This window comes from Rhinolophus sinicus, chromosome 18, assembly GCF_057876585.1.
Source record: "Rhinolophus sinicus isolate RSI-liver-muscle chromosome 18, RSI-T2T, whole genome shotgun sequence".
NCBI lineage: Eukaryota > Metazoa > Chordata > Mammalia > Chiroptera > Rhinolophidae > Rhinolophus > Rhinolophus sinicus.
This window is the reverse complement of record NC_142518.1, coordinates 20,173,264-20,187,553: the sequence shown is the minus strand read 5'-3', so window position 1 is coordinate 20,187,553 and position 14,290 is coordinate 20,173,264.

The following is a 14,290-nucleotide window of genomic DNA, read 5'->3' as shown; positions in this document are numbered from 1 at the left end:
ATATATTGCCACTATTGGAAAAGAAAAAAAAAAATCAAAATCCTCAAACACACGGCTCTGTAATTGGTTTTCTTATTAGTGTTTTATGTGTATATTCATCTGAATATACACATGAAGATAATTCTCAACAATTTAAATCTTACTACCTGAGAATGATAAGCTTTTGAAATGATAAAATGACAGTGAGTTAGAAAGTTAAAGGATTCTGTTTATCTAGTTATTCTCATAATACACAAATTTCTTCTAATGTATCTGTCTATGGCACAGACATAATAGTTATTGTTGTCTGTTAACGGATACAAATTACATTATTTAAAGTGGAATGCATATTGTCCCAACTACATAGTTAAAGAAACATTAAATATCCTTCTCTCATATCCTCTTCATAAAGTCACTGATATCTCTGTACATTTTTCACTACAAAATGAGGCTTCAACTCTCACTAATAGGATGAGGATTGATGTGGTTAATTTACACTGACCATCTTCAAACTGATGAATGTCAACTTATTTTTGTTCACTGGTGCACAAGGACTCTTCTACAATAAATGCTCTAAAAGCTGTAAGCAAGTAGTTTCTGGAAAGCATTTGGCTGTATTCCTATTCATGGAAACATTGAACTCATAATACCATGCAACAATTAGTCAGACTACGAATTAACTAAGAAGCTTTACTCCTACATTACTGTGTTTAATTCTTGAAATCAGCTCTAAAAGAGTAAGAGACCCATTATCCCAAATCCAAGTAAGTGGGTTTTGTTTGTTGCCCCTCCTGAGGCAGCTACAATTTAAGTAATAATGTCAGCTACTTCACTTTAAGTCTCTAGCTGCATCATTTTTGTCTTAAGAAGAAAGCCATCATTTGAATGAAGAGTAACCCCCCCACATTCAAAGCATGTTATAGATAATAAATATATTAGCCTGTGGTTATGATATAGTTATGGAAAAATGTGAAACACCAGGGAATGATTTCAAAGTGATTTTTATGTTAAAAGTCTTTATAATTCCACAATGTGATATGTAGATGATGTATTACAGAACTGTACACCTTAAACCTATGTAACTTTACTAACAATTGCTACCCCAATAGACTTTAATTTAAAAAAAAGAAAAACAAAGTATAACTCAACACTTATATACAAAATAAAAAATGTCTCTGCTGATAAATTCTATTTCTAGAAGGGGAAGGTAATACTAAATATGTAATTCTGCACAAATATTTGAAACATAGGACTAATTTTCTATATGATGTTCATTATAATAGTATTTTTGCAGTTTCATATCATAATTAGCATGTATATAAACTGACATTAACTTTTAAATATTAACTGATCCCAACCAACCAAATGAAACGAAAGGTGTATCAGAAGCATTCTGGATGGCAGAAAAAGCTGATATAGGATTTTGCAATAGAAAATTCAGAGGATAATAGCTGAGTTAATTACTTGTACTTCACCCAATAATTTTTTCACCTCATACAATTCATATTATAAGATCAAAGATATATATCACTTCCTTTCTCATTTAAAAATAGTAGATGAAAAGTGGGTTTTCTAAAATGAGTGGTATTCATGTTCTTTTCTTAGGTATATGCTTGAGTCATAGGAATGTGTGACACAGTAACTCAGTTACTGAGGGAACATGTCTTCCAACGGTATCCTGTTTGGAAGTGGGGCGAGGAAGGATGCCTGGCGGTTGCATTCAGGGTGGAGAGAGACTTGCTCAGAGGGACGGAGTTCTAAAGAAAAGTCTGTATTTCATAGAACTTGTTTGGGGCTACATTCAGTAATGCTGTACAGACTTTCCCTAAAGAGAATTAATTTCCCTATTTCTGTTTTCCTAGTTGGTCATCTCAAGTGAAAATACCCTCAGCTTCCAATACTGACCCCTACTAAGTCATATATCTTCATTTATTTCCTTCCTCCTTGTTTCAAAAGATGAGCTGTTCCTTTTTTTTTTAATTGAAGTCTATTAGGGTGACAATGGTTAGTAAAGTTACATAGGTTTCAAGTGTACAGTTCTGTAATACATCATCTACACACACACACACACACACACACACACACACACACACACACACACACACAGATGAGCTGTTTCTTCACCACAGTGCTCTAAAATCTAGATAGAATCCCAGCCTCTCTCCTCTGAGATAGTGATCTATAATCACCTTTCCTCTAATATATATTTAATATTTCTATTGGCTGTTTCCTCTCTCAGCATATGCGGCAGACACTATTGGCAACCTACCCATGATTTTGACTTCACTCATTCTTTTTTGCTGGTTTTGCCATTCCTCCATGATAAAGACTCAAAGTGCCCAGATCCCCTATTTCCCAGTCTCTCATATGGTGGAGGGAAAAGCTGAGAAAAAAGCTGCTGAGTCTTTTGCAAAAGATAATCCTCACTGATAAGAGGGCGGCCTGTGAGGAACAAATCCCCTTCCTTCCCCTCCTCCCTGCTTTGGATGCTGACTTGAGAGGACACGTGGCTTGGAGCTGCAATCAGCCATCTTGTAAGCAGGATGGAAGAACATGGAGGGCACACTGAGGAATAGTATCTGGGAACAATTGAAAGAGCCCAGGGACCTTGATGACATCACTGAGCTATTGAATAAACTCTGAGTTCAACTATCCTTGGTCTTCTTCCTGTGTAAGAAAACAAACCTATTGTCTAAGCAGTATTTGATCCAATATTCTATCAAGTGTATCAGGAAGCATGCTGACTAATTTTGATTTAAGGCAGTTGCTTTAGTTGGATGACCCAGTTTTTTTTTGTTCTTTTCCCCCTTTCTTCTTCCTGTAGTTAAGAGCAAGTGTGATGACTGGATCACAGCACACATTTTGGTCCATGACGTGGCTTTGAAAATGGAAATCATGTATTAATTATAATAAAGTAGAAAAATATAAAGGGCCTCAATGTCTGATAACTATTACAGTTCTTGGCTGCCAACCGTGAAACGTCTTTTACGTTACAGACAAGTAAACTTCTGTCTTACTTAGACCACTTTTTTTGTTTTGCTTTGTTTTCTGTGATGAGTATCTGAAATGAATCCTGATATACGAGTATGTAACTTGCAAGTATAAGAAGACATGAATAAAATATTTAGATGCATATTTTTGGATTAAAAAAAGATGTGCTTTTAAAATTGTAGTAGTTACAAATTGTTCTACACAAAGTTAGCATCAATTTATAATTCTACCAAATTTATGATCTCTCTATATCTTCATGAAACCTGGTTATTATCAAAGTTTTTAAAGATTTGTCATCTGATTATTTTTAAATGATGTTTCTTGTGATTTATATTTTTAAAACTGAAAAAAGTTAAGCTAAGCATCTCTTCATTTCTTCCTAGACAATTTATATTGCTTTTCCTGTGAATTACCTGACACTTTCTTTCCCCCATTTTTATATGTATTGTCTTTTTGTTATCTTATTGATTTAAATTATATTAAAGGAATTTATACTTAGCTTGTCATGTATATTGCTGTATTTTTACGTTTTTCTGTTTCTCTTATCCTTTATTTTTTGATGTTACTTTGTGCCATGGAGATGACAAATATTTATTTAGTAAATTATCAACTTGTCTGCTTATGGCTTCTAGAGATTGAACCTTAATTGGAAAGACTTTCCCCATTCCAAGATTTTATAATTATTTATACATGTGCATGCATAATAGAAATATAACAAGTATTCATGTTTTTCTGGTATTTTGTAAGGTTTTTATTTTTTTGTATTTTGATGTATCTCAAATTTATTTTGAAGAATTACACAAGGCATATAGCATTTTTCTCAAAAAAATAGTTAGTTGTTCCAATACCATTTATTGAAAAAAATCAATTTTTTTTTCTGCACAAATTGAATTTCTGTTTTATCATACTTTAAATTGCATGGGTTTCTCTAGAGAGTAGCACAGTACTTGGCATAAAGTAAATATTCAATATATATTTGCTGAATAAATCAGAGAATTGTGAAAATACCACCACAAATTCCATTGTTGGTTTAATTAGGGTTATATTGCATTGATGGATGAATATAGGAAAAAGTTATATTGCACACAATATAGAATTTTCTAATTTAAAATCATAGTGTGTATTTTAATTTGTCTTTTTTATGCTGTACAATTTTAACTTTGTTTTTATCTAGGTTATTTCTACTTTTTAAAAGTTGATTTTTCCCATTTTCCCTTTCTGTCTTGTTATGTTCCCTCAATATATTTATACTCTTTGCTCTCTTCTTGTCCTATATTCCATATATGTTAAATATTCTCTGATATATGAAGTTCCTGTTATATAATCCATTCATGGGGATTATCTCAGTTTGAGAGGCTTGCACTGGCTTACAGAACTGGTTCTATAATTAAAATAATAAGTATTAGTAAGTAATAATAGGTTCACACACTGTCAAATCTAACTTCACTTTGAGGGATTTACAAATGAAAATGAATTTCTTTGAAAAGTTTGAATTCAAGGGATCTACGTGGTTTTTTTTTTAATCCCATAACTGCACAAGAGATTGATTGTTGGATACTCACTTTTTTTTTTTAATATTGTGCTTTGTACTGGGTTTAGGAGAGCTAGAGAAACATAGTAGAGCTATATGAAACAGTTTCTCTCTTCAAACACATTGCAGTCTAATTTTGGAGACTAGACAGAAAATCACAAAACAAGTACAAATAATCTTAATACTAGACAGAATTGACTCAAGTAAAAAGATAATGTCCAGCAGACAAATTACTTACAGATTTCTTTGTGATGACAACTATAGACACTTTCCCTAGGCAAGGGTGAGAGCATTAAAGTAAGTACAATGTTAAATTCAATCATATGTATCAGTCAAAGTTCCCACACAGTTCTAAGTAAAGATACTCTAAGTAAAGATACTGAGGAATGGGCAGTCTTGGGGGGACAAAAACTAAAAGGAAAGATTGAAGCATCTAAAGAGTTAACAGTGGCAGAAAAGTCATTACTATTCTTAGGCCCCCTCAAAGGGCTAGGGGGAAGGCTCTGAACACTGGAATCATGGAGGAGGGACTGTCCAATTGGAGGGCTGCAGCTGCTACTGGAAAATCAGCACTGAGCTGGATGGACTAGGGAAGAAATGTCTAGAAGTTTCTCTCCTCCCAACCTCCAGTCTTCTGCCAACGGGAAGCTAGCTACCAAAGGGACCCAGTGATATAGTCCATGGGAATCAGCCTTCCTGGGAACAGAACAGGAAAGCCTAGAAGAAGAAAAAGAAAACCTAACTATACCTCAAGGATCTAGAAAAAAGTAGAAAAACTAAGCCCAAAGTTAGCAGAAGGAAGGAAAGAACAAAGATCAGAGTAGAAATAAATGAATTGGAGACCAGAAAAACAATAGAAAAGATCAACAAAATTAAGAGCTCAGTTTTTGAAAAGATAAACAAAATTGATAAACTTTTAGCTAGACTAAGAAAAAAAAAGACTGAAGTAAAATCAGAAATGAAAGAGGACATTACAACTTATACCACAGCAATACAAAGGATCAAAGAGACTACTATAAACAATTATACATATGTTATATGTCAATAATATCTCAAAAAGATGGAAAAAATTAAAATTAATAAAACTTTTTAAAAAATTTAAAAGAACAAGTTTTCACTTAAATTTAACTTTATACTGTGTATTATTATTATTATTTCTTTCAAAGTTTATTGGGGTGACAATTGTTAGCAAAGTTACATAGATTTAAGGTGTATTAATGACTAAGAAATATAACTGTAGAAATATTCATCAACCAAGAGAATATGTGTTCAGGCTTCTCTTCATTTTAAATTTAGTATTTTCTTTGAGCATAGTATATTGGGCAGATTCACATTTAAAAAGATAGATACAATGTTGGAAATCTGAGTCAGTAAGATATGAAGTTAAAGGCAAAGTTAATTCTAGAGAGAAAAATCCAAGAATGTATTTATTGTCATTTTTTAAGGTTTTACATTATAAATTGTTTTGATTTGTATCACCAGAGACTTCTAGAAATAACTGTTTCAAACATCAGACTCCAGATGGATGGATGTACTTAAGCTGTTGCATTCTAAAGATAGAAAGATTTCTGTTAAATCAAATTATATTTTGTCAAAATCACAGGAATAAATCAATAAGTTGTTCAAAAATACTTAGGAATAGTTATTAACACTTGTAACATTTCTGTCAATAGATAATAACAGTTGGAATTCTTGAAATTTATTTACATTAATTTCATGATTATTGGCCATATTCTCCAGGTTTTGAATTTACTCTGTATCTCTAATATTTCTCTTTTTCTGGTTATAGGTTGTGGTAGTGGTTAAAGAAAAAAACATTCCCTTAGTCTGACTTTGGCCCCGTTAGATTGTCATTCTCTCTGACAGGGGAAAGAACGCTCAGCTGCCAGTTTTTATGACAAGAACAGCATTCTCTCATATGTATTCTAGTACCCCACTTCAAAGCAAACTTTCATTTCAACTGTCTCAGTAGAATAACACATTTGTCTTTTATTTGTCTCAATACTGAGTCAAGGAAGCTTTCTATACCAGCAGTTTTCCCAAAGAAGGGGTGGGGGAAATTCAACATTAAAAACAACCACCTACACAGTCCTCTAAACATGGCTTTCTGAGTTAAAGTATAAAAGATTTGCAATGAGAGAAAAATCACATAGAATGTCTATTTCTGTGTAGAGACAAGGAACTAAAGAGGAACCCCAAAATAGGAGAGATGGAAGCAGAGCAGCCAGTGACTCAGTAGGGGACCTTTAGTAAATCATTTAACCTGGTGTCTTTGCCTGTTCAAACTAATCCAGACCCACCCTCACCTACCGGCCCTTTCAACCCTTTGTCCCATTTATATTGCCTGCCTAGCTTCCTCAGGGGGCTCTGGTACTCCCCTCCCTCCTCTCCCTATGACTAAACATATTTTTTTCTTAATACCTTTCCTGGGTAGATTTTTTTTTTCTTCCCTCCTCATTTTGCTCTATATGCCTGGAATGATCCTAGTGAGTCAGAGGTATCCTTTTAGAATCCCAGTTCCTATAAAACCTTCCTGTAACAAGCTGTAAATTGATGCTCACCGTTTTTAGTTTAGTAATTATTAAAGCGAGCAGCAACTTTTCTTTTCTTTTCAAAAGTTTCATCCTATTGTTTATCAAGACTTATCAAACTTGCTAATAAACTGCGTTGGTAATATTTCACTCAGCAAGAGACGTGATGTTTCTTCGGAGCAATTACAATGTACAGTCTCTGCTCTCTGCTTCCTTGTTCCAAACCTGGGTCATGTGTACAGAGACAGGTTTTTGAGAAATGACACATTTGCCCTAGACCTAGATGGAAGAGTTGTTTATGTTTTGGATGAAGAAGTGGACAAAAAATAATGAAAGGTTAGCGATTGTACTCTGACCAGATTAAAAGTGCTGCTTTAACCCCACATCTCATAGTTATTTCCTACTAATACTATTATTGGATTTATGCAAAGTTTGGAATGAGATCTAACTGTATCTACACTGCAGAATGCTTGTAGAAATGCATTACAGAAACGCAAAAGATTATAAATACATAATCATGCTGAAAATTAATATTATTCTTAAACCCTATTTTATAAGCACTGAATTGAATTAATTGAGGAGTAGGAAAACCCCATAGAGCCACACATTTTTCTGTGAGAAAGTGCTTCCTCTGGAACTGTCTTTGGCTGAAAATTGTTAAAGGAGGTCATTGAGAGGGTGTGACCACCAGTTGACCTGTGAGCTGGACCTGAGCAATCAGTGGCTCCTCACCCCTCACCTGTGCTTGGAATGTATGTTCTGTCCACCATTCCGACTGTGGGAACCTGTTTCTAGGACTCAGCTTCAAGAAACTAATGTGTTGTTGAGACCTTCTGGACTGAACATGTGACCGTTAAGGCCTCAATATAAACTTTTGAGATTCTGGCGGGCGAGAGCAGAGATCTACTCGTCTTGAGGTACCCAAGACAAGCCTTGTATGTAAGTTCCGTTGCTTATTAAACCTGCCATCCGCCAATCTGGAGTGGTCTGCCTCTTCCTTCATTCTCCCCTTGCCTTCCGTGCACTCAATTTACAAACCAACAAAATTGATACAGAAGAATGGAAACTAAAACGATTGTGGTGTTCATTTTGGTTTCATTGTGTGTCTTGGTATACTTTTTCAATAATAATCACCAAGGAGAAAGGTGGGGAAGGCAACTTAAGGCATTTTCTCCAGACATTTAGCATTATTATGTATCCTACTTTACAGACAACAAACATCAGATGGGTGCAAGGTTGGAGAACTGCCCCAGGATTAAGATATCTGCAGCTTTCTTCACCCTGAGGCCAATAAAGGGAATCATGGTAAGCAGAGAATCTGATGACGAGTTCCACGTTCTGTTATTTCTATGCATTTCCAAGATGCTTCCATTTTCTGTGGGAACGATTTTGAAACTTCCAACCATAATGTGAAGGGATTCTCTTCTGTTTTTAACTGACTTTTTCTGTATCATTTTAATTTACAAACCTTTATCATTTTTGCAATACAGATTTTTAATCTCATATTACTTTGAAGTCATCTGCATGATTCCCCTTCCTCATTTTTTTTTAATACCAAAACCTTACCCATTTAAGTATCTGAATGGACTCTTTGTGGCTCTCTTTATTTTCTCTTTCGTAGTTCATGAAATCAGAGCTATTTTTAGATCACTATGCACTTTGAAAGAGGGTTTCACTGTATCAATTCTTACAGGTATTAAAATTTTTGGAAGATGGGGGTAAAAGGAGAAATGCTTTGATATTAGGACCTTTTCTAGGGAAAATGTTAGCAATGCTGACTTTTTGTATCAAGTTTTACTCGCACAAATGGGCTCTTTATTGTCAACCTGATTTTTAAGAAGGCCTAAAAATGTCAAATAAAAATTAATTCAAATGATGGAAGTTGACATATCACTTGGATGTCAGATCATACATATTTTTCCAAATCCCTGGATATAACACAACAAACGAGTATAGGAAAAAAGGTGGAAAGAAAAAGGTGGACTGCCTAGGGACCTTGAGCCTCTAGGAATGGCATGGTGGCGAATTCTCTGGGTTTTTGTTACCTCCCATATATCCTGGACAGGGCGCTCCAGAAACCTCTAATCCAGAACTGCCAATAGCCACAGACAAAACAAAACTGAAAAAAAAAATTCCTTTTTCCTAGCCAACAGACCAGGATAAGGGTAGCTTAACAATAAAAATTATCTGGGCAATACCCACCCTACTTCCACCAAACATCAATGGAAAAAAGCCTCCTACCTCGAGGGTTTCAATGGGGGCAGAGTTGGGATTTGATCTTCCAATGTGTCTATCTTGCTGTAAAAGCCAGTGGTGGCATTGTAAGTCCTTCCTTCCTCTTGGGCTGGGGCTAGGCAGGGACCTAACCTTCTGAGCAGGGAGCTTATCTTTCATTTCTTGTCTGGTGGAAGCAGGCAGCCCTCTAATTCCCCTGCTGAGTGAAGTTAGCAGGTTGTTCAGAGCAGCTGATCTTCCATCCCCTATCCAGTGCAACCAGCACATGCTCCAATTCCCCCAGCAGGGATAGTGAGGCTGAGCAAGGACCTGGTCTTCCATCCCCTGCCTGGGAGTAGAAGGTGGTGCTCTGATTTCCCAACCAGGTAGTGTCAATGGGATCCAACTGTGAGCTGAGCCTCCACTCCCACCCAGCATCAATGAAGCTAAATGAGGTGGTAGGTGATAGGGCTAGCTGACGTTCTGCTTCCTCTCCTTTGCTTTCCTGGTGTCAGAGGGGTCCATTGGAGAGGGAAAGCTTCTGCCCCCACCCTGCAATAACAACATGGCCTGAGTAAGTCAACTTCCCCCCTTACTGGTGTTAGCAGGGCCCAGTGGGAAGCTGAGGTTTCACCTCCATTCAGAGGTAATGAGGTGGTGTGAATCGGTGCCCCACTTTCTCCAGGAGACTCAACAGGGCCAAGTGACGAGCTGAAACTTTATCCAATTTGTTTGCAATGATGTGGTGTGTGTCGCTGCCCCACTTTTGCCAGGACAGTTGGTGGGACCCAGTGAGAAGCAAAACATACACAGCAATCTACTCTCACACTAAACTAAAACAGGGGACTGCCTGCTAAAAACTGGAGATTAAATAGGGTCCAGAGTCCCATAATTTAATATCCAAAATGTCCAGAATAAAATAGAAAATCACTTGTCATACCAAGAGCCAGGAAAAATCACAGCATGAATGAAAAAGAAAAGACAACTAACTGATAACACAAAGATGAATCAAATCTTGGCATTATCGAACAAGGATTTTATAGTTATTGTGTGTATGTGTGTGTGTGTGTTGAGAATACTTAAGATTTACTCCTAGTAAATTTCAAATACACAATACAGTATTATTAACTATAGTCACCATGTTGTATATTAGATCCCCTTGATGTATTAATCTTATAATTGAAGGTTTGTGCCCTTTGACCAACAACTTCCCAGCTCTTGGCAACCACCATTCTACTCTCTGGTTCTATGAGTTGAACTTTTTTAGATTTCACACATATGTGAGATCATCTAGTACTTATCTTTCTGAGTCTAGATTATTTTGCTCTAACAAAGATTTTAAACCAGTTATTATACAAATATATAAACAAGCAATTGCAGATTCTCTTAAAGGAAAAAAATAGGAAATTTCAACAAAATTAGAATTTGTTAAAAAGAGTCAGATGGAAATCACAGAGCTGAAAGATACAATAACCAAAATAAAAAATTCAATGGATGGGCTCATTACTAAAGTGGAGATTACAAAGGATGGAATTAGTGAATTTAAGGACAGATTACAGTGTTTCCCCGAAAATAAGACCTAGCCGGACAATAAGCTCTAATGCGTCTTTTGGAGCAAAAATTAATATAAGACCCAGTCTTATTTTACTATAATGTAAGACTGGGTCTATAATATAATATAATATAATATAATATAATATAATATAATATAATATAATATAATACCGGGTCTTATATTAATTTTTGATCCAGAAGATGCATTAGAGCTGATTGTCAGACTAGGTCTTATTTTCGGGGAAACATGGTATTAGAATTTACTCAATCAAAACATAGAGTTACCATATGACTCAGCAATTCCACTCCTAGGAATATGGCAAGAGAAATGGAAATTTATGTCTACACAAATACTTGTAAATGAATGTTTATAGCATCATTATCCATGGTGGCCCCAAAGTGAAAACAACCTAAATGTCCATCAACAGATGAATGGCTAAACAAAACGTGGATATCTGTACAATGGAATATTACTTAGCCATAAAAATGACTGGAATACTGATACATGCTACAACGTAGCTGAATCTCTTAAACATTGTGCTAAGTTACATAAGCCAGATAAAAAAGTCACATGTGTATCATTCCATTTATATGAAAAGCCCAGAATAAGCAAATTTATGTAGACAAGAAGTACATTAGTGGTTTCCAGAGGCTGTAGGTGGGGAGAATGGGGGGATACTGTTAATGGGTACAAGATTTCTTTGAGGAGTGATGAAAGTGTTATGAAATTGATTGACATGATGGTTGTACCACTCTGTAAATATACTAAAAGCCATTGAATTATATGCTTGAAATAGGTGAAATTTATGGTACATAAATTATGTCTAAATAAAGCTGGTAAAATAAAAATAAATGTAATATTAATGTAGTAGACTAGGTTAGACCATTTTGAATGTCTGTATGCCTTTTGTACATACATGAAATGGTTATTTAATACAAAAAGAGACATCCAGATTCAATTGTATTCAAATCTTATCGTTTTTGAGCAGTTGTGCCAGGCATTGTGTTAGGTGTGCTCTGAGGAATAAAAAAATGAGTAAGAAACAGGTCTTAACTTCAGAGAGCTTATACTCATTGAAGGAAGATTTTATATATATATATATATATATATATATACACACACACATATTTATATATATATATATATATATATATATATATATATATATATATATATATAATCTAAGATAGTCATTTTCACATAATTTGCTTCATTTATTCAGATATAGCATCAATACTTAAAATATAGCAGTTAATGACAAAATTAGGAACATTATACAGGTAAACTGTATTTTTCTCATGTTCAGCCCTGCATAGCATTTATAAGATAGAGCAAAACTGAAGCTTGATTCGTCAACTATCACTCTTCTTGATCCAATCGGATACTTTAAAGACCCTTCCTTTGGGCAATTGTTTGTGAAATCAACCTGCTCTACACTCCCATATTAACTTAGAAACAATCATTATTTCTAGCTCTAACTCTTGACTAGGCTAATAATGTCTTGAATTAATTGACTAGCTTGCAAATGTGGAAGGATCTACTTGATGTATCTGACTGGGCAATTTTCCATGTGTCGTGTTGGCTCATTTAAGATTCTGTGAAGAATATAATGATTGACAGAAAAGCTTCCCTAAAGCAGCATTTATTTTGGAGATACATTACCTTTTACTAGTGAACTTGGCAGTTCAACCTAATGTAAACTGATTGGAATTAACAACCACACAGCAAGCTACTAATGTCCACATTGAGAGGGGGTATTTATCCAATTAAACGCAGTTACAGTCTCTTGATAAATCACAAAGTTGAAACTAAACTTTACGTAATCTGAGGTGGAAGAAAATGAAATGCACTCAGAACATTGTTATCTATTGAATAAACTTCTAGCAATGCACATTTATCCAAACATTTTACTCGAACTCCACTCCACCTCAAATGGGAGGGAATTTGTGAATGAGGTCCATTTCTTGCATGCCACAAAACTAAGAAATGAAAAGTAGCAATCCAAAGATTGAACCCTACCTGGGTTCAAATTCTTCTTCCATTACTTAATAGTTTATTGACTTTGGGCAAGTCTCTATCCCTCTCTGAGCTTTAGTTTCTTCATCTGTGTAATGGGAATAGAAATAGAATTTATCACATGAGATATTTGGGAGTTTTGAATGAGCTAATACATACAAAATGCTTAACATATTGCCTGGTACTTAGAAGCACTTTGTAAATACTCATAATTATTAGTACTAATCATTATTTATTTCACTCACAGAATTAAACTTGGACATAGTTGGGATGTACCACCACCACCATGAGGATGAGTATGGACCACAGACATAATGTTGGAAACTAGATTTCTAAAGGCATTTGGGATCCGGTAAACAGAGTAGGTCACCAAGAGAGTTAAAAAGATCAAAAGGCTAATCCCACCGACCATGCTCTATTTTCTGAGGTACAGTCTTACAGATACCTACAAAAATATTGAAACTATCTAAAGGTACACCACTACCTCTTAAAGTAGAAGTGGTAAACTTCCCTTGAGAAGTCTAAATTAACAATGCTCTTCATTACATCTCTGCTAGGCAATCAGAAAGGAGCTGAGCTTGTTCCATTTATTTTCTATTTAATAAATGACTCCCACATTTAGTGGCTCAAAACTACCATTTTATTTGCTTACTGTTTTGTGGGTAAGGAAATCAGGAAAGGCTTGGCTGGTAGGTTTTTCTCTGAGCCACATGGTTTCAGCTGGGAGGATTTGTACCAGGATGGGTTTGTCATTCGCAAGCTTAGAGCCTGGGGACTCCTTGTTTCTCACTCTCTCCACATGGATCTTATTCTCCATGGCCTTTCATTGTGGCTTGGACTTCTTGAAGACATGGCAGTTTCAGGGTAGTTGGATTCCTTATTTGGCAGCTGACTGGTACCAGGGTGAGGTTCTAAGGGGTAGGAAATGGACATTCCAGTCTTTTAATGTCTGGACCCAGATTCTGGCACAACAATACTTGTGCAATATACTGTTATTCAAAGCAGTCAAGAACTCTCCCAGATTCAAGGGAAGGAAATACAGACCTCACCTCAATGGGAGAAGATCAAATATTTTGTAGCCATCTTTTCTTTCCAGCTTTATTGAGATGCAATTGACAAATGAAATTGTATATATTTAAAATGTACATTATGATGGCTTGATATAGGTATACATTGTGAAATATTTACCACAGTCAAATTAATTAACACGTCCATCATCTCACATTGTTACCTTTTTTGTGGTGAGACAGCTTAAGATCTATTCTCTTAGCAAGTTCCAAAAATACAAAATGTTGTTAACTATAGTCACCATGCTGTTCATTGGAGCCTCAGAATTCATTTTATAACTGAAAGACTTTTTTAACTTTTTACCAACATTTGCAAATTTTTCTCACACACCAACCCCTGGGAACTAACATTCTACAATCTGTTTCTATGAATTCACCTTACAAAAAATTCCACAAATGATATATC